At 38.9% G+C, this 20293-nt stretch overlaps 2 protein-coding genes across 4 annotated transcripts in view; one reads left to right on the forward strand and one right to left on the reverse strand.

Moving 5' to 3' along the window:
- The window catches only part of LOC149075318 (protein C-ets-1-like), a 189401-nt gene extending 184188 nt beyond the window's left edge, over positions 1-5213 (reverse strand). Inside the window, exon 1 of one of the 2 annotated variants that reach the window (XM_089242672.1) lies at positions 4981-5213. The gene's annotated coding sequence lies outside the window, so the exon portion shown is untranslated. The remainder of the gene's footprint in view (positions 1-4980) is intronic. The other variant, XM_089242673.1, reaches the window with a different exon arrangement.
- A 13623-nt stretch (positions 5214-18836) lies between these two features.
- The window catches only part of LOC149075320 (segment polarity protein dishevelled homolog DVL-3-like), a 28539-nt gene continuing 27082 nt past the window's right edge, over positions 18837-20293 (forward strand). The window contains exon 1 of one of the 2 annotated variants that reach the window (XM_089242678.1): positions 18837-19108. The gene's annotated coding sequence lies outside the window, so the exon portion shown is untranslated. The remainder of the gene's footprint in view (positions 19109-20293) is intronic. The other variant, XM_089242679.1, reaches the window with a different exon arrangement.

Raw genomic sequence — 20293 nt, forward strand, 5'->3', positions numbered from 1 at the left:
TTCACTATGATATACAGTTAAGTTAGGCCTACGAATAAACCTCTATAAATAGGCCTAAACAGTTTCATCATGAAACGAGTTGGTTATATTTTAATCATGCGAAAATCAGCTTCATTTTTTTAGCACCGCAAAATATAACCACATTCTCTACAATATTTTGAAAAATTATAGCAAACCTTAAAAAAACATGAAGTTTGTGAATTAACTTTTTGTCATCCAAATTAGTGGGCTACTTTGAAAGTGAGTGGGCGTGGTAGCCCAGGGCGATATGATACTCGCCCAAAGTACCAAAAGATGGGATTCGATACCCGGTTCGTCCTTGTCAGAAACTTTTCTGACACACAGGGGTACAACAGAAACGGCGACTTGACCCAACACCACCTATAGAAGAAGGCCTCCGCAAGAAGCTTGTGACATCACTGAAGAAGACCATTTCACTACAGCCATTGGATGTACTGTAAAATAGGGTAAAGATATCTCATGCGTCGGCCTGCTATAATCAATGGCAATAGATGAAATGGCCTTCTTCAGTGACGTCACGAGCTTCGTGCGGAGGCCTTCTTCTGCAGGTGTAGTGTTTCCCCATGATCACAGAAACACATTGATTACTACCACAGGGAGTCCCCAACCTCTCGGTGAGTATAAGAAAAAAGGCAAAATTTCAAACACTACCGTTCACAACAGAGAGTAAATTGTAGGTGCCGGTCTAGTTAGCCCTCATGTGCAGAAAATGACCATGGCACGACAAAAATGATAAAATGATCAATGGAAAGTGAATTATACTAGTGCAGGGCCATCTAGTTCAGGGGGCCCCCCAGGTCAAAGCACATTTTGGAGCAGTTGACGGGGCTGCAACTAGAAGCAGAGCCACTTTTAGGGATGTGCGACAGGTGCGGTCGAACAGGGCCCCGCGTTTTGAGAGGCCCCCCCCCCCCCGCACTTACAGTAATAATAGTTTCTTTCATAAATTCTGCATTTTCATCTAGAAAGAAATAATTCTGGAATTTTCTCAACTTTCATTATTTATGGAATTCCGAGTTTTCATCGATTTCTCCAATTATTTCTTTCATTTGTTCCGAATTTTGATAGACTATGGGACGAATTTTGGTAGACTATGGAATGAATTGTGATAGACTATGGAATGAATTTTGATAGACTCATTTGTAACATGTACTCTGCATTTTCATGATTTTGATTTTATAAAAAAAAATTAAAATATATTCCCTCCCATAAAATATATAAAATTCGGGGCTAAGGAGGCCCTGATATTATCAAGACGCCTGTGGCAATGGTATTACTTTCGCACCGGGCCCCGCGTCTGGTAAGGCAAGCAAGAATGTACTTTGTAACTGGGGCAAGTACTGTATGTATATATTGATTAATCAAAACAACAAATTACAAGATACACATTCGAAATGTAATATGCAAATACAAGCATAAATTACGCAAAGACAACGAAACAAAATAGACACATATATTGCATGCGCTATGTAAAGGACGGTGAAGTCTTGCAATAGGCCCATATGTTTTTTATTATTGATTTTTTTTCCTTCAGCAACAGCTCTTTTATATATTAGATGTATTTTACCATATACATAATATACTGTATATTATTAACATGCATTGAACAATAACTGACTCCAAATCACTGCATTAATATCTGTGTTTTTGATTACATTAAAGGTATATTGTAATCTGTATTTCCATTACTGTTTGTGTGATTATTAGAGCAGAGGAAGTTCATTATTTTTAGTGCGATGTAAAAAAACAAACACTTTTTTGAAATAATGTTATATTAATTTTAGGCACTTGATAAATATTTCTATATCTATATATTCGAGGTTCTATTTTCATTTTTTACGAACCATTCTTCATTCTTGTTGATAAATTTATAAATTCAGCGCATGTAGTTCTGTGTCAGTGTGGCATTGAATTTTTTTTTTCTTTTGTTACCCATTGGAGTATTTATTAATTCTCTTAACTTATTATAAAGATTGCCTAAATTGCGTATGTTTTCGTAGTACTCTCCGTACATATTCCATAATTTATGTTTGAGTAAACCCACGTATAGAAGATGTCATTGTTAGAAGTTATTGTCAACTATGTATTTAAATTTATAAAGGACTCCTGAATACATTCTGAGTATTTAAATATTTTTTTCACTATGTATTTTCCATTTTAGGTTATCTTGTATAACTATTCTTAAATATTCATAATTAAACACTCTACCTATTTCTCCGCAATCACATTCTAATATAGTTTGAGATTTTTAGTCTCAGATATTTTGGTACCCTTTTTTGCGTTATGCTGAGCGAATCTGCCCTTTTCTCCGTTGTTCGACCGTAACATGTCTAGTCTATAGACGCAAATTTGTATCAGTGTTGTATCCCCTTCCCCAATATATTCACCACCAAATGGATTCGACCCCCCCCCCCCTCTTCAATATTTTTGAGCCTTCCAAAATTCGCCTACGTTCGTATCTGTATTCAATCTACTCGTAATAATACTATTTATTATGTCTTATATTATTTATTACGTCTCTGTAATTACAGTCGATTGCCGTTTTAACGAATACCGTTATAGCGAAAACATCGTTTCAACGAAAACTTTTCTAATCCCCCCCAAACAAGTTTACATAGGAACAATGCAAAAATATGAAATTCCTTTATAACGAAATTTTGTTATAACAAAGTTATTTTTTCGGTCTCTTGGAATTTGTTATAACGGGACTCGACTAAATTTAGTTTTTTGTATTTTCTTGCATGATATGTGTAATTATTTTTCACGTGAGAAAATGAAGTGCCATAGCAAAGGGTGAAGTCGGCCCATTCGGTGATCCCTCGATGCAGTACCCGGAAAACTAGACCAGTGATTCTCAACGGCCGGGTCGTGACCCGGAACCGGCCCCTGACATCAGTCAGAATAAGGACATTCATTTCCCATTAGTCGTGTTTATAACCAGGACTTGCATTAAAAAAAAAAGACTTCTACCGGGCCACGGGCTTCCAATGTTGAGAACGACTGAACTAGACCTCCCAGAGATACTAAGAGGTAATGACTAGACCCATTAGCACTTTCATATTTCATATATTGGTCCTTGAGCCCCGATATGCGTATTAAACAAGAAAATTCTCCAATATAGGCCCCATTGATTCATTCATCAAAACAAGGGTGTTCAACCGCTAGGAGAGTGCGGGCCACTTCACCGCTTTGGAAACGCGTCGAGGGTCACTTAATTACTTGATCTGGAAGATTACAGCAGGTTAAAGTGATATGTAAATGTGGCGTGGGTCACGCACTTATGTGATCTGTAAAATGTGCCGCGGGCCACTTTGATTATCTGGAACTATGCCGAGGGTCAGTCAAGCACTCTGGCGCTGCGGTGATTCGTAAATATGCCATGAGTCACTTAAGTAATCTGGAAGAGTGCCACTAGATAAAATGATTTGTAAATGCGGCGTGAGTCACACACTTAAGTGATCTGTAAATAAGCCGCATGTCACTTAAGTGCCCTGGAATTGTGCTGCAGTGATTCATGAATATGCCGCGGGTCTCTTAAGTCACCTGGGAATATTCCACATGCCACTTTAAGTGATATGGAAATACACCGTGGGTCACATGTCTTACATGATCTGAAAATGTGCCGCAGGCCGCTTAAGTTCTCTGGAACTGTGCCGCAGGTCACTCATATTGTCTGGGAATGTGCCACGGATTCCTTAAGTCAGTGGATCTCGAACTTTACTCATTCGCGTCTCCCTTGCTCGATTCATGGTTCATTTGCGGCTCCTCAAAATAGTAGGAAAAAAAATATTTTCCCTTGTAAAAGAACAACTTCAAACATTAAATAGGCAGACGAAATCAATATCTCCAGCTCACCGCGACGCCTTAGGATCCGCGACTCACACTTTGAGAAACGCTTGAGAAACGTGCTGCAGGTCTCTCAAATGTTCTGTAAAGTGTTGCGGATCACTCAAGTGATATGAAACTGTCATTTAAATGATCTGGAGATGTGGCGCTTAGTTTAGTTTAGAACAATTAGGTTTGAGGTCACGGGCCACATTAGATAACTCGGAAGGCCACGTTTGGACAGGAGTTGAGCGTGTATGCTTCAAAACAGTAATGGGCAAACTGTTTTAGAAGCGGGCCAGAAAACAGAAAGAAAAAATTTTGGTGGGCCGGAGACATATTCGGATAGTATTCATACTGTATTCAAATACAAATCCCGCGCATTAGCCGGCATGCCGTGAAACTCGAAGGGGGCATCAGCTTTTTGAATGTTGGGGTCTGGTCTATTCCCTTCATGCGGGGAAAAGCGAGGTTTAACAAGGATCTGCAATATGCATTTAGCTAATAAAACTAGGATACAGTATTCAAGAATTTTCCAGAATCCATGACTCGAATTTCCCGGTATGCTGGAAAATACGGGTGTTCTCGCCATGCTGGTCTTTCTCTCGCTGTTTCCCGTCATGCCGGCTAAAGAGGAGGAATACGGTAATTGGAATTTTATGCTCGGAAATGAATGTGTTGTATACTTTGAAACATATATTTGTGTATATACTTTGAAAGATTGCCACGGTTTTTATTGCAAATGAGAGACAATCCTTTACAACTGAGAAAAAATAAATACGCTAAGCATATTTTAACAACTTTATGCATATTTATAGCATATATGTTCAATTTTTTTTTCCTTATAAAAAAGTTTTCAATTCCACAACTATATTTTCCATACGCAAAAAAGGGTTCATCCCCTTTAATGAATTTTTTTTTAACACTGAAATTGAGAATTTTAATACTATTATTTTGAAATCTGAAGGCGAGCCGGATAGAACCTCTAAGCGAGCCGCATCTGACCCGCGGGCCATAGTATGCCCATCACTATTTTAAAACACTACTACCTATCAAATATTTTCATCATTTCCAACATTACGACAACAGTATTACGGGAGAGATGTGCGATCGAATAATCAATCATGTACTCACTGGAAAGCAGCATCGACAACGCACGAGGAATGCACTTCATCACATATATATACCTGAATTCGAAAAATGTTTTTTCATTAAGGAGAGACGCCTCATTAACTTAATGGAGACGATCGAAATATTTCAAACACGCAACGGTTTCAAAAAACAATGTTGACAACAACGTCAACGCACGTTATTGCACCAAGGGAAAAAAATGTAGTCACACACACACATACACATACACAAACACTAATTACTATGATGACCGCGAGAGAGACGACACTGCGTTATTTCTTTGCTCTTGAAAAAATCTTACTACAAATAAAGTTCTACAATAAAGAGATGAATGGCGTGAATGGTGGGAAAAAGGCAGCAGCTGATTGGTCGAAAGATTGTCTCAATGGCTGAAATGGGGAGGAGCGGTCGCCACCCTCTCCACAGCTGCCTGGACACTTTTTCTGTCGTATCATTTCGACTCTTCTTTTTCTTTTGTTGTTTGTTTTTATTCTCTTCATGTTAAGCCCTACCCCCACTCTTCTCTTCCCAACACTTGTGTTGGCCAGTAAAGTGATTATTAGGGGCATTACTAGGACAGTGGTACTTATCCGGGGGGGGGGGGGGCACCAGTGGCATAGCCAGGTTTTTGTCAGTGCAGGAGCAGAATTGGGAAAGACGCGTTTCTTTCTGTTCTGATTTAGGTACAAATTTGGAATTTTTTTCGAATTTCAATATTGTACATAAAAAGTCAAATTCATTCCCTATTTTTAGTTGATCTTTATAAATTGATTGATTTTTGAATAATTATATTAATTTTAAGGTTTTAATTAATTTTAAAAATTTAAATGATATTTTAGTATATACTATGTACATTTTTAAATAAATACAAACTTTACGCACACAAGGCCATAATTGGGAAAATTGCCCGACAACACAAAGTAACTGGAAGAAGAATAAAATTAAAAACGTATCAAAAAGCAATAAAAAAAAGTAAAAATATGCAATTAAAAAAAAATCTAAGATATGAACGTATAACTAAAATTTCAAACTTTCATCCAATTATCACTCGTTTCTTCCATTACGTTGCTCTCTTATCATAAGCAAATATCTTACACTACGAGATTGCAGACACAAGCGGAAAAGGCCCACTGTAAGCCGAAAAAGTCTGACAACACTATTCAGTAAGAGAGATATAGATGGCTTTTTTCTCAGCCAGAGATATCAAGGAAACAGTTATTTTCCGGATATTATGCTGAGGTGAGCTCGGAAAGAAAAGTCATCACGTCTCCGCCGGGACTCGAACCCAGGCCCTCTTGCATACCGGGCAAGCATGCTACCATCTACACCACTGGAGACACATGAATCTGCCTTCCTAATTTCACGCACTGTGTCGTGAGGCGCTGAAGTAGAGGCATTAGTAGCCTCTCTTAACTTCAGGAAATGGCCCCCGGGTGGGACGGTTTAGAGAGATATAGATGGCTTTTTTCTCAGCCAGAGATATCAAGGAAACAGTTAGTGATGACTTTTCTTTCCGAGCTCACCTCAGCATAATATCCGGAAAATAACTGTTTCCTTGATATCTCTGGCTGAGAAAAAAGCCATCTATATCTCTCTAAACCGTCCCACCCGGGGGCCATTTCCTGAAGTTAAGAGAGGCTACTAATGCCTCTACTTCAGCGCCTCACGACACAGTGCGTGAAATTAGGAAGGCAGATTCATGTGTCTCCAGTGGTGTAGATGGTAGCATGCTTGCCCGGTATGCAAGAGGGCCTGGGTTCGAGTCCCGGCGGAGACGTGATGACTTTTCTTTCCGAGCTCACCTCAGCATAATATCCGGAAAATAACTGTTTCCTTGACTATTCAGTAAGTTCAAACGAATTGGTGTGTGTACCGAAATGTTTCGTGTGTGTCACTAAATGTATTCAAGAGTATCCGGAGGCGTTTTAAATATTCGAAGTGAAATCATCCCTCTTCACTGAAGTGAAATCGACAGTTGTATGAAGCGATTGAAATAATTTTTGTAGTTGTTGTTTTAACCTATTTTCTGGGGGAAGAGACATTTTAAAGAGGAGGGGAAGGTCTGCTTCAAATTGGAAAGCTTGAGCAGGCATTCTGTGTGTAGTGCAACCCATTTATTTTTAGTGATATAAATCCGCAGATTGTGTTTCAAAATAAATCGAAAAAGAAGAAAAATATAGCGAGAGAGATGAATTTCATATAGACATAGACTAAAGAGTTCTTGATTTCTTTGTTATTTGATAATAAGGCAGGGCCGTCTTAAGAGCATCATGGGCCCCCGGGCCAAGTGATTTTTCTGAGGCCCTACCAGGCAAATTCTCGACAATTTCAACCAGATTTCATTTTTGTGAGGCCCCTTTTCTCTTGAGACCCCCGGGCCCATGCCTTAAGGCAGCACTGATGTAAGGGTCCTTGGATAAGTGCTTTTGAAAAACTAATCTAGAAAAAAGAGCAGGGCCGCAACTAGATACTTTGTATGTCGGGGCAAGCACGCATTTGGATAGCACACGCTCTCAGGAAGAACTTGGAAAAAATTTTGAAAAACAGCGATCCTTCTTTCTCTCTTAAATGAATGGCGTGAACCCAATCACAGTGAAATTGCGAGAGAAACTTATATAAAAAAAATGCAGCACTTCATTTTTCTTACTTGGATATTCATTCTTTTAGACAAAATGACGCGAGGGTAGAAAATGAAGTATTCAATTTTTTTTTTTTTGGAGGTCACACAAAGATCACTTAGAAGAATCGGCTCCAATGTGGGCAGAACTTTGATTGGAGGAGCCATATATCCCTCTGCTACCCGCTTTGTCTACGCCACTGGTGCCCGCATCCCGGGTACGGGAAAGCATAACCTTTCTGGGTGTCGTGTTCCGTGCGACTGTGCTTCGAGCGACCCGTGCTCTGTGCGACCAAAGTCTTTTCATTCTTTACTCAAATGGAGAAATCTTGTCGGGAGATTTGTGTATGCGACTCGAGCTTTTTTCTTTTTTTACGGTATTTATCCCCTCCCCCTTGTGTCAAAAGCAGAATGCTTACGGTTCAATTTTTAAATTTAATTTTGAATTACCAGAACGTAAATGAAGACTCCGCTGCAAGGCAGCACAATCTCTAGGCACATTAAGGTGCCACGCGACGACACACCATTGAAAATTACTGACTTAGTTGATATTTTTGATGCAATGTCATTCTCAAGATGTCCCGCGGCACATCTATTTAAATCTCGTGGCATCCTGATGTGCAAAATACCACACTATTTGGAAATCCCCGTGTTTAACACTTATTGGCTATAATTACCTGTTTTCATCTCAATTAACAACAGTTAGTCTTTTAAATTCGAATTTCCGTAGTAGAAATAATTCGACTGACGGAAATTAAGTCGGTGACTGGCACTGTACTGTACTATACAGTATCGCGAAAAGTTTAAAAAAGAAATACTAGGCAATAGAATAGTTTTTCTGAAAGTGGACAAAATATCGCTCCACCCGGTGGTCGATGGAATTGTCCGGGGGCGATAGAAGCTGCGAGTATAACATAGGATCCTATGGGTTCACTTGAGTCGGGGGGGGGGGGGCGCGATTAGAGAAAAAATTTTCTGAAGAAGGGGCGATGGAACAGAAAGTTTGGGAAACTATGCAATAGAGGAATTCACACTTTAACACACGAACTGAAAGGTAGGTCTATACCTCCAATACTCCTCCAAACGCACCTCCGAAAATGGGTTACGTGCTCTGTGCGACTTGTGTATTCTTTAAAGAAGTAAAGAATACAGAAGTCGCACAGAGCACGTAACCCATTTTTGGAGGTGCGAGATAGAAAAGACAACATGTTGACTGATTGTTCAGGAAAACTGATATGATGATAAAAATTGAATTTTTCGATTCTTAAAAAAACATGAAACTATATATAGACATTTTCACACCTTATCTTTTAACTTTCGCTTGCAAAAATGTATCACATGAAATTCGCCTCGCAAAAGTTTCTTTTCGATTGGCGTACGTATCTGTTTTCCATTTCCATTGAGAGAAAAATGCCATTAATACCCAAAATATGTCACGGTTTATTTGCATTAATTGCATCTCGTGTTAGCAAGTTCTTAGATTTGATACTGTCGTGAGCATGACTCAGGAAAATTCAGTCAAGTGCCAAACAAACATATATACAGGGTGTCCTGTAAGTCCCAGCCCGGCCTTCATCTTATAAACCGTTCATCGTAGAGGAGTGGTTTCAATTTAAAAAAATTCTCAAAATATGTTCAGAAATGACCCTGTATCAGTTTTGAGAGTGAAAAAAAAAGTACAGTATGTCGCAAAATAAAAAATCTAAATTTTTATATGGCCCTGTTCTAAAAAACGCAATTAGAGAAAGTTGTTGCCCTATCTCTTTCTGAGGCCAACAAACAAAAATGCACGTTTGTAAGTGCAATATTCGCTGAGATATTTGAATTAAGCAATTGGAGAACAATTTTGAAAGAACAGCATAAATGAAAGAAGCGCGCATTATCCATTATTTATGCTGTTCTCTTTCCCAACTTTTCTCCGATTTTTGAATTCAAATACATCACTTAAATATATTTCACGTTCCTAAGTGATGTATTTGAATTCAAAAATCGGAGAAAAGTTTGGAAAGAGAGCAGAATAAATAACGGATAATGCTCGCTTCTCTTATTTATGCTGTTCTTTCAAAATTGTGCTCCAATTGTTTGAGGTCAAAAAATATATATTTCACGTTTCTTTTTTCTTTTTTTTTGGCCTCAGAAGAGACAGGACAACTTTTTTTACTAATTGGGTTTTTTAGGACAGGGTGTTCATATAAAAACTTAGGTTTTCTATTTTGTGACACACTGTATTTTCACCCTCAAAACTGGTACAGGCTGATTTCTCAACAACACATTTTGAGCATTTTTTAAATTGGAACCATTTCTCTGCGGCGAGCGTTTGATGGTCGACTTAGGACTTACAGGACTCCTTGTATATTGTTGTACCGGCTGGAATCAATAAGTGAAAAACAATTCATTGTAACTTTTTCCAAAATTTTGAAAAATGTTCACAAAAAAAGTAATTTTTTTTTTTTTAGTTTAGTTTTCGAATTTATTTAAAAACAAGCCAAAATTAAATATTAACCCCTTGGTGCTATGATTTTCTTGAGAAAATATAAAAATTTATAAGTAGGTGATTCCAGCTATTTAGGGGGGGGCCCAGAACATCGCATTACCCTGCGGCCCATAATGCTTATAAGAAAGCCCTGATAATATGTAGTACGGTAAAACCTCTCTTTTGCGGACACCGGCGGGACAAAAAAAACTTCCGCAAAGGAGGAAGAGTGACCATTAATCAGGGGTTTGAAATACATACTTTTATTTACATGGAGAAATTATTATTTGTCCGTAAAAGAAGGAAGATCGCATCTGAGAGGTGTCCGTTAAGAGGGGATTTTACTGTACCTAATTTATTTGCTTCACGAAGGAGTCTCATGATAATGTTCTTGCTCTGGAGAAGTTCGCTAAGATCCATCCTAGCTAGCAACTCTAGCAAAGGAGCCATAAGCCCTTGGGGGGAACACGTTAAATCACCTAAGTTCAATATATGCGGCACGTGAATGTGTCGGGTGCACCACTTGGTAACCATTACCTTGAAAGAAAAGATATTATACAGTCGGTTCCCGTTATAACGAATACCCTTATAGTGAAAAAATCTCGTTTTAACGAAATCTTTTCTAATCCCCCAGATAAGTTTACATAGGAACAATGTGAAAATCTCTGGAATTCCTTTATAACGACACTTCATTACTACAAAGTTATTTCTCCGGTCTCTTGGAGTTTGTTATAACGGAATTCGACTTATTAATAGATATAATTTTTTTTCTCTGTTCAAGAGATAAGTTGTTGCTTGTCAAATGTTTTTTTCCCTCAATGGCGACAGCATTGTTACTTAGCGACCGTGTTGGTAAATAAACAATCATTCAACAACAATGCTTTCTCGATGACCTTGAGCAAGGTCATCTTCCAACAATATTTCGATAAGACATTGAACTTTATTTGTGTACATTATAACAATGGTTTCCGAAATTTCCCATGGCAACAGCTATTTTTTTCCCAACAATGCAATTTTCGTAACAATGCAGAGTTTTGATGTAGAAAATATGCAGTGATAATTATATCAATTAATATCTTTCGAACGCAAACAGATAGAGGCATAGGGTGAAGGTTGAACGTGATAAGCTGAACTTGTTCTATCAGGTAACACCCATCTCAACTCCCTCTAGCGATAAATTTAAGAACTTTTGTGAATGCCCTTATAGTGAATACCCCTCCCAGATGCAGCCCTGTACGGAGGGGGTAACACTTACGGTAATAACCTCTGCGAGTGTTTATCAAGCAAAAATCATCAAATTCGTTTAAAATTACTCATTCCACAGAGGGCGGGGGACCCTCAAGTTATTTTCGCCCCGGGTCAGAATCTAGTAATTGAGGGTGGGCCTGGGAATTACATTATACCACCAGACCAGAATAGAATATGGAGCCGATTCCCATCCAACTAGGACGACTGTCGGCATACAAGATGCCCAGGAAGGCCTGCGAAGAGGAAAAAGAAAATTGGAAAGAAAAAGGTGGTGATCAAGAAGAAAACGGAAAAAGAAAAGAAATGAACTTGGTCAATTTGAACAAGACAGGCTAAACAAAATTATGCCAGGGATTTTTGCCACCACAACCTTCCCATTCGTTCCAGGTCCCTAATCCGGAATTTCCAAGGCACACCATCAAGGACACCATTCAACACCACAATTCAGTTCTGTTCAAGGAGGGAAAAAAAGAGAGGAGAAAAAACACTGCAGAAATTTATCCATGCACTAAACAGAAGTTTTCTGCGATTAATGTAGGAGTTCAGATAACAGTTGCTCAAGAAGTAGAGCTAACACTATGTAGTAAGACGTTTTTCTTTCATCATAGTACTCAATATTCAATAATGAAAATTCAGTTCAATTGTTCCAAGTAAGGAACATTTTTTTTTTCCTCACAAGAAATGACCAAAATAATACAAAAAGAGTTCCATTCAGTAAGTGCTCATAAACTAATATTATTTACAGTATGGAAAAACAATTATTTATTTACATGGATTCCCCCCATATGAACGCGAGGGATGAATCTCAACAGAAAAATGAGTACATCAAGCCACATGAAGTATTCAATTCAAAATCAATATATACAGCACTTCGCCATTTACAAGCGAGAAGGCAACTATAATGTATTCCAATTTAAATGAAAAATTTGCTGTGGCCTTCTGTATTTCCTCAGTTCTTGTGCATCATAATCCACAATATCTTCAAGATGTTGATATGTTAGCATTATACCAGAATTTTATAGGCCGGTTTAAATGGGCTCACCAGTTTCCGAAACTTAGAAATGAGGACGCATGCAAACACACCCTTGGCAACATCACTTACATGTCTTCCCAACAGATGGTGCCACTGCACTAAACCAAGAAAAGCTATTTTTTCATAACCAAAAAACAGCGGCCTTTTATGTCTGCATTTTTCTTTTGGGAATGATTATTGGTGGAGGGTATTCCGAATCAGGTATTCAGAGTGTTGTTCCATCCATTTTGTATGTTTCTGAATAGAAAAATAAAGAGAAGTAACCCCAGTGCAATTTAAACGCATGGGCATACTCGGGGGGGGGGGGGCACTAGGGTGCTTAAGGTCAGTATGATCGGGTGCTGGGATTTTGAAAAGTATGCAAATTGGTAGGTATTTCGGTAAAGTATGCTTTTTTGAGCCAGGTATAAGGCGTCTCGGAATGTTTCGCTTCCCGGGTGCCCACGACTGCTGTTGACGTGTCCCCACAACGATGGGACTGACAAAGCTTTAAAAGCCCGGGAGATATTGATTCTTATATATTTTTTTTCACATAGTGAGAGAGGCCCATGAAAAATTTGACGCAGGGGTACGCCAAAACAGATCTTAGCTGTAGAATGTGGAGCTATGGCTTTCGAGACGGCGCTGGATAATCCCCGTCCCAGTGCACAGCATTATCCGTTGCTAAAGCGAACAACGATATATCGCACGATTAATGCAGTTTTCTTCATCCTGAGCTATTTGCGGACTGTCTTATTCGTACTAGAACAATAGAGTACGCTGAGCTAGAATAGTATCTAGTATGGAGGCAACTTGGGATCATGTTTTCTGTGAATTTCGACGGTGATTGGTCAAAGCGGGTAAATGTGTGCAAGGGGAAAAACACGTAAACACACACACGGAGGAAAAGATCTTTGTTTTCCTAAAAAAGAAAAATAATAATTCTGGAAACCTCTCTGGAAATGTGGACAAAAAGGAGAAATTTCGAAAACGTATTGAGGGCGCTCAGAATGGCATGAAAAATGAGGACGTCTGGCAACCTTATGTTTAAAGCCAGTTGCGATGGAGCCGTGGGTGTTCGAGCACTCTCAGAATTCTGTACATGGGGGCTGAACACCTCCAGAATTAATAGAAGTCAAAATCTTCCACACACAAGTCAAGCACCAACACCACGAATATCTTTAACTATACATGGCGTTGATTAGAGCAGGGGTTTCCAACGTATAGCTTCTTGCGGAACTCTTGATGGTTATATGGCTGTTCCGCGAAACCCTTGATGAAAAAAAGGCTGTTCTAAGGAAATCAAACAAATTTTTGAATATTTCTGCAAAAAAGTAGTGTGTCCCTACCATGGCCCCCAAACGGGGGGGGGGGCTGACAGGGTTCTAGCCCTGGGGGCCCGGGACAGTTCTAATCATTTTTTGTTTTTTCACGCTATAAATTAACTGCGAAAGGGGCCGCGAAAGATCCCAGCCTGAGGCCCCACTCCAGGATGTGGGGGCCATGGTCCCTACTGCCGTCTCAACAGCATCATAGCCCCAGGGCAAAATAAAAGAGGGTTTAGTCCCCACCTCTTAATCAGGGAAGTACGCAGGATCGATCTTGTGAGGGGCTGCAAAAGGCATGGGGGAGTACAAAAATTGTCTTCCAGATCTTACCGTTGAACCCCTATTCAACTAAGGTCACCGCATGCCCCCCACCCAAGAGCGTGGGGCTGGGAAAGTTATAGACTTAGGGACCCGACACACATGGTGCTCATCATTTTTTTGACACTATAAATTCATGATAGAGGGGGACGGCACCAAATATCTCAGCCTAGGGCCCTACTGCAGGATGTGGGGGCCATGGGTCTCCGTGCTGTACCCGATTGAACTCACGGTTGTGACTCATGAGTTTGGGCCCTGTCTTCCTATTGCGAGTCATATTCGTGAATCAAGAACTTTGATTATAACCATCGCCAGAATAAGAGCTCCCGTACAAGAACTCTGACATAAGTTTCAACTGAAATAATCATGAGGATAACAATTGAATCATAGGGTGTTTATCTGAGTTGTCGGTGAATATCGCCTAAGTACGAAATAAACTATCTATCGTCGATGAACACCATGAACCCTACAAGGGTAGGGCTGGCAGAGCACTAGCACGATGGCCCGGGACAAATCTCTTTATTTTTAAAACTCAATACAGGGGGATATGATGTGAGTACCGAGACGGTGCCTTTCTTAGTCAGTTTAGTCCATAGTTTCCCAACCTTTTTTGTCCCATCTCGCCCCTTCTTCAGAAATTTTTTTCCCCCATCGCCCCCCAACTCAATCTAACCCATAGGATCCTATGTTATACCTGTAGCTTCTCCCGCCTCCTGGAACTTTCCCTCTCCCCCAAGGGTACGTTAACGCCCACGTTGGGAATCACTGGTTTAGTCCATAATCAACAAACGGATAAAAATAAAATTTTTATCAGCCAAAAAACATGCCTTCCCCTAAAAAATAACTACACAATACACAGCAGGGGTTCTTCAACGCATATCCCACGGGTCACATTTGCCCTGGGAGCTGTTTGTAGTGGCCCACCGACTATTTTTAGAAAATGGTTGAAAACATTGAAAGATGAATATTAATAATAGAATTAATGAGAGAAAAATTTCGTGATTTGCGATAGGAATTGTTTCATAATAAATGGGTAATTGCATAATTATTCAAAAAAAATGATTTCATGTATTGGCATATTGAGAAGGAAATATTTTCAGAATTATTGAAATAAATATTTAACGAATCATTTGAAGTGAATTTAGATTCAAATTAATCATAATCAATTTAATTAGTAATTAATCGGAAACTTTCCAAAATTGTTAAAAAACCTGATTTCAGAACTAATCAAAACTGATAATTAATAAAAATAATTTCAGAATAAATAGAAGTCTTCAATTATTTTTGCCCCAATACAACTCGCCCTCATTGTCCCTCCCCCTTCTATTAAGGTGTCACTGTAAATTACATGAGTAAGTCCTTGGAAATCTGTGTGGATTCTTATAATTCTTATAATTATAAATACAGCGTGAGTTGGTGGCCCGCGGGCTTCTTGGACAATTTCGATTTGATCCGCGATGTCTGAAAGGTTGAAGACCCCTATAAGTACAGTATGTATTACATTGAGACATTATTATATAAACTAGTACCCCTTCTGCCACCTATCAAATAAAAAACACAACTGTTATGATTCCAATTTGTAACCGGTTTTCGATAAATGTACCGTACGAAAAAAATAATGCAGTATAATGTTGGTAAATATTTTATAAAAAATAATTTTAATTAGAATGTTGAGTTTAGCGTAAAATTTTTAACAGTTGATATTTGTGCGTAGTAAAATAACGTTAGTCAAACACGCAAAATAAACTTATGAGCAAAAACCATAAGCTAAAACAGTTCGATTTTGGTTTGTATCCTTTTTCGCTTACAATCATAGAATTATCATATTGCATTGTTTTTTTTACGCGGTACATTAATTGGAAACCGGTTACCAATTCGAATCCTAATAGTTGTGTTTTTTATTTCATAGGTGGCAGAAGGGGTTCTAGTTTAATGATGTTTCTGAATGTAATAGGTACGGTACTGTGTAGTTATTTTGTAGAGAAGGTATGTGTTTCGGCTGACGAAATTTTTATTTTTACCCGTTTTTGTTGGTTATGGAAAAAAAGTGCCTAAGAGAAAAGTACCATTTTTTCATGGTGAATGAAATTACAAAATATGGAAGTTTAGAGTCTGAGAATGACTGATAATCAATGTCAGAAAAAATTTTAAATAGTAATTTCACTCTCTTCTCCAAACTTTTAAGGAATAATTTTGTGAAAAGAAGGGTTGGTTTTTTTTTTCTTAAAAACAGGGAAATAACTATATTAAAAAAATTATCTAAAATTTAAAAGAGTATTTTCACTCCTCAACAAAATTTGTAGAATTAAAATTGAATTTTGAGGAATGAATCACGCATCTAAACATGTATTGGCGAACACTGCTGAGGATGCTTCCATGCCTGAAAAAATTCCCCATATTATCTAAGGTAGAGTGATATTTTTTCATTCCACTGAGGTATCGAAATTCTGTGTGCAGAGAAACAACAGGGCCGTACAGACGAAATTAAAGAGAGCGTATTATCTGAAAAATGAAAAGGATCCTTCGTACCACCGAAATGAAACTTTATTCAGCTCAGTAGAACTTTTTTAAGCAAGCTAATGATTAGCATTTTTTATATTTCATAGATGACAAGCAAGAGTTCCGATGTATAACGACATTATTTACAATTTCGTCCTCGATATGCGTTGAAGTAGGGTTACCAGAAATTTTCAAACTTGGATAGAAGGATGCATGCTCACGCATCTCTGGCTATGTTCAAAACATATCTTTGAAAGAAATGGCGCCACTGCACCAACAACAAACAACAGTTGTTTTCCAATCAAAAGAGAACCATACCTGCTATGCTTTTGAAAGGAGGGTATTTATTAATTATCAAGCATTGAGTGATGTTTCACTATTTAGCACGGTATCCCAGATGGATAAGATACGCTCCTAAAGTACCAAAGGATGCTCATAGGTGTCGCGAATTCGGTACCCGGTTCGTCCTTGTCAGAAACTTTTCTGACGTAGGGGTATGATAGAAAAAGCGATATGACCACAGAAAAAGATTGCTACCCGCAGAGAGCCCCACACAGAGGGGGAAGCGCACCAACCTCTCCGTGAATATCAAAAATACTGCCGTTCGGATTCAGCAATAAATTATTGGTAACGGTCCAAATAGTTCTCGTGTGCAGAAAATGAACGTGTGTTGCGACAAAAATGATCAAACTTTCACTCATTGTGTTTGTTTCTGAGTTGAAGAAGAAAGATATTGCCTGCTTCTGTAATAAACTACCCCAGAGCCGTCTTAACCCATGGGTCCGCCATGCACTGCCCGGAGGGTCTTCTCTGGTGCATAGGGGGCACTCCCCAATGATGGGATCCGGTGCCATGATAAGTAGCAAGGTGCCGCTTGGGCAAATGCCTTATTTTTCCACGCTGAAATTCCAGCAATTGATCAGGTATACATAATTTATGGCCCTAGGATGAGGACTTTGCCCGAGGGGGGGGGGGCTCATTCCGAGACTGGTTTATAGTTTGGTCACCTGTGCGCAAAACAAATTTTGGCGCTTTCGTCCATTCTTGTCTAATTTTCTTGACCACTCATTCCTCTAAATTAGTCACCCTGAACGTTAAATTAGTTGCCCGTTAGCTCTTCCCCTCCCCTCCACACCATCATTGTCTCTCGTTCAAAGTGATTTTTACCGAGTTGGAAATATTCGACGAAGAATTAACATAACATCTTGAAAATTAGAACTAGATCTCATCATCACGAAGCTTCACTTGTATTGAAGGTCCCCCGAGCTGTGCCTGGTCAACACCAGCTGAAGCCTTCTGCTCTAGCTGGTGTTGACTTGGTTGGGCCCATGCGTTAAATATGATTAAAGATCCCAATTTTGTGCTTTCAGGAGTCCTTTCTTTTCTTCCATTGGTGATTTTTCAGCACCTTTAGAGATACTGCAATCTGCTCCTCGATGGTAATCTGTGTCGTCTTAACGTATGGGCCCACCCGGGCAAGGCCCGGGGGCCTAACAAAAATGAGAACTGGTTGAAATTTCCACGAATTCTTCAGGTAGGGCCTCAGAGTTCACTTGACCTGAATGATTATTGTCCTCTATACCTGATGAGGGCTTTAGGACAATTGATAAATCACAGGCATTTTATGATAAAGCACAATGCAAAGAACTTAAATAAATAAAAAAAAAAACAGGGCCTCAGAAAAATCACTTGCTCAGGGGCCCATGATGCGCTTAAGACGACCCTAAATTTAATTAGGAACTTTGTCAACATTTTCGATGACAATTGGCAATATCCCGTAGTAAAGATCGGTATTTTTTCGCCAAAGTATGGTCATCTGCACAAAAGACTGATTTTGAGATTGATGAGTTTTCTCTTTTCGTTAATAGATGGCAGCAAAATGTCTTTGATCAAATCACGTATCTCATTGCAAACAGAAATAAATGTCTAAAATTTCTCCATTGAAATGTTTTTTAGTGATTTTTATAATCTCATTTTCACAAAACTAAAATATTTTCAACCTCTTCAGTGACTTTCTTTAAATTTTACATTTTTCGGTAACTTGATGCACTTTTGACTTGACTATTCAGAGTTTTATGAAATTGTTTTGTTTGTGAAATCCGCTAATAATCTGAAATATTTTTGCATATTCATTCGGAAAATTTTGGAAATGAAAAAAAAAGGTTGTTTTTATCATATTTCTCATGTGACTTTCAAAACTATATTTTTGATTTAGAGTTCCTACTAAACGCGAATGTTGAATAAATAGCGGATCAAAATGCGTCTTATATTGACGTTATCTTCTTCTTTGAATAAAACATAAACTGTGATTGGTTTATTTCATCTTCCGACGATATAAATACATCAGCATCGGTTTGTGACGTCACATTACGTTTTTTTTTTTTAATAGGCTGGGAGAGGACATGATGATTGAGGGTGGACTTTAATGACATTTTATGCGATTTATCCACGATGAAATTCATCCCTATCTCATGTGTATTTGGTTGTTGTAAATTCGCCTTTCTACGCCACTGGTCGTGACGTGAAATTGTTTTCTTGTATAGAAAAAAAAAATCGGTGTTTCTCACTGATCCCGATCAAAATCAAGTATATCTCGGATGTTGGATGGCGTCTAGGTTCACCTAAATATTTTAACAGTTGAGTAAATACATTCATTCATTATCAACTGTTGATTTGTGAATTTGTATTGTGTTTCCAATCGATTGTTTACCGCGCATTGTTGTTGTTCAGATTGTTATTTGCATGTCTAGATATTACAGCATTTGTTGTTATTGTTGTGTTGACCCCTTACCGATGCATTTTTCGGATTAATTTTCTAGATCTTTCTTGAAAATTTATGAAACTCGAAATGACTCATTATAACACCAAATTCAGCTATTACTACTATATCCATGTTGGTAAATGCAGGGCCGTCTCAACGGCATCGTGCCCCCTCCCTTCCCTGGCCAAGTGAAGTTCTGAGAGGCCCTACCTACCTATTTCATACTTACTCTCGGGAATCAGTACCAGGTCACTGATTGAGGAGACAGTACCCAGGTGGGGCCCATTCGTTGAGATGGCCTTGAATACCTGGTAGTTGAGTAAATACATTCATTCATTATCAACTGTTGATTTGTGAATTTGTATTGTGTTTCCAATCGATTGTTTACCGCGCATTGTTGTTGTTCAGATTGTTATATTGTATATCTACTATATCTGAGGGCAGGGCCGTCTTAAAAGCATCATGGGTCCCCGGGCCAAATGATTTTTCTGAGGCCCTAGGTAGGGAATTCTCGGAAATTCCAACCACATTTCATTTTTGAGAAGCCCCTTTCCTCTTGAGGCCCCGGGCCGTGCCCACGTAGGCCCATGCGTTAAGACGGCACTGGCAGGGCCCCCTGCACAAGGAGCAGTATGGGTGTTATAGCATGGGGGCTTGATTTATACTTTTTAATTTTTACGCTATAAATTTGAGAATCAATTTCTAGAGCTCTTTCTTTTCTTTCAAACCAAGCATAACTCTGGTTTATCACCATGGGCAGTTTACTTCAGCGTGAGTTTTGCCAGAAGTTTAAGCGCATGAGATTCTGAATGCGTTTCTAGTTATTTTTTTTCAGAGCTGCCATCTATATTTCAGAAATGAAGTGAGTGAAGTGTAATGTCTGAATATTTCTATCATCGTAGGTCTTTTGCTCTCTGTGGCAAGACTTTTTTAATGGGGGAATCGGCTTGCATTCTTGCCTTGAAGTTGGGAACCACAAAACCAACTTCAGCTGACCACCGCTGTGGCGACGAGGAGCTCGAACCTGGTGATGCGAGTCCACTACGTGGGAAATTAAGTA

Source organism: Pholcus phalangioides, unplaced genomic scaffold, assembly GCF_987345545.1.
Source record: "Pholcus phalangioides strain wild (caught in Gottingen) unplaced genomic scaffold, Ppha-v1.0 ptg000015l_1, whole genome shotgun sequence".
NCBI classification, from domain to species: domain Eukaryota; kingdom Metazoa; phylum Arthropoda; class Arachnida; order Araneae; family Pholcidae; genus Pholcus; species Pholcus phalangioides.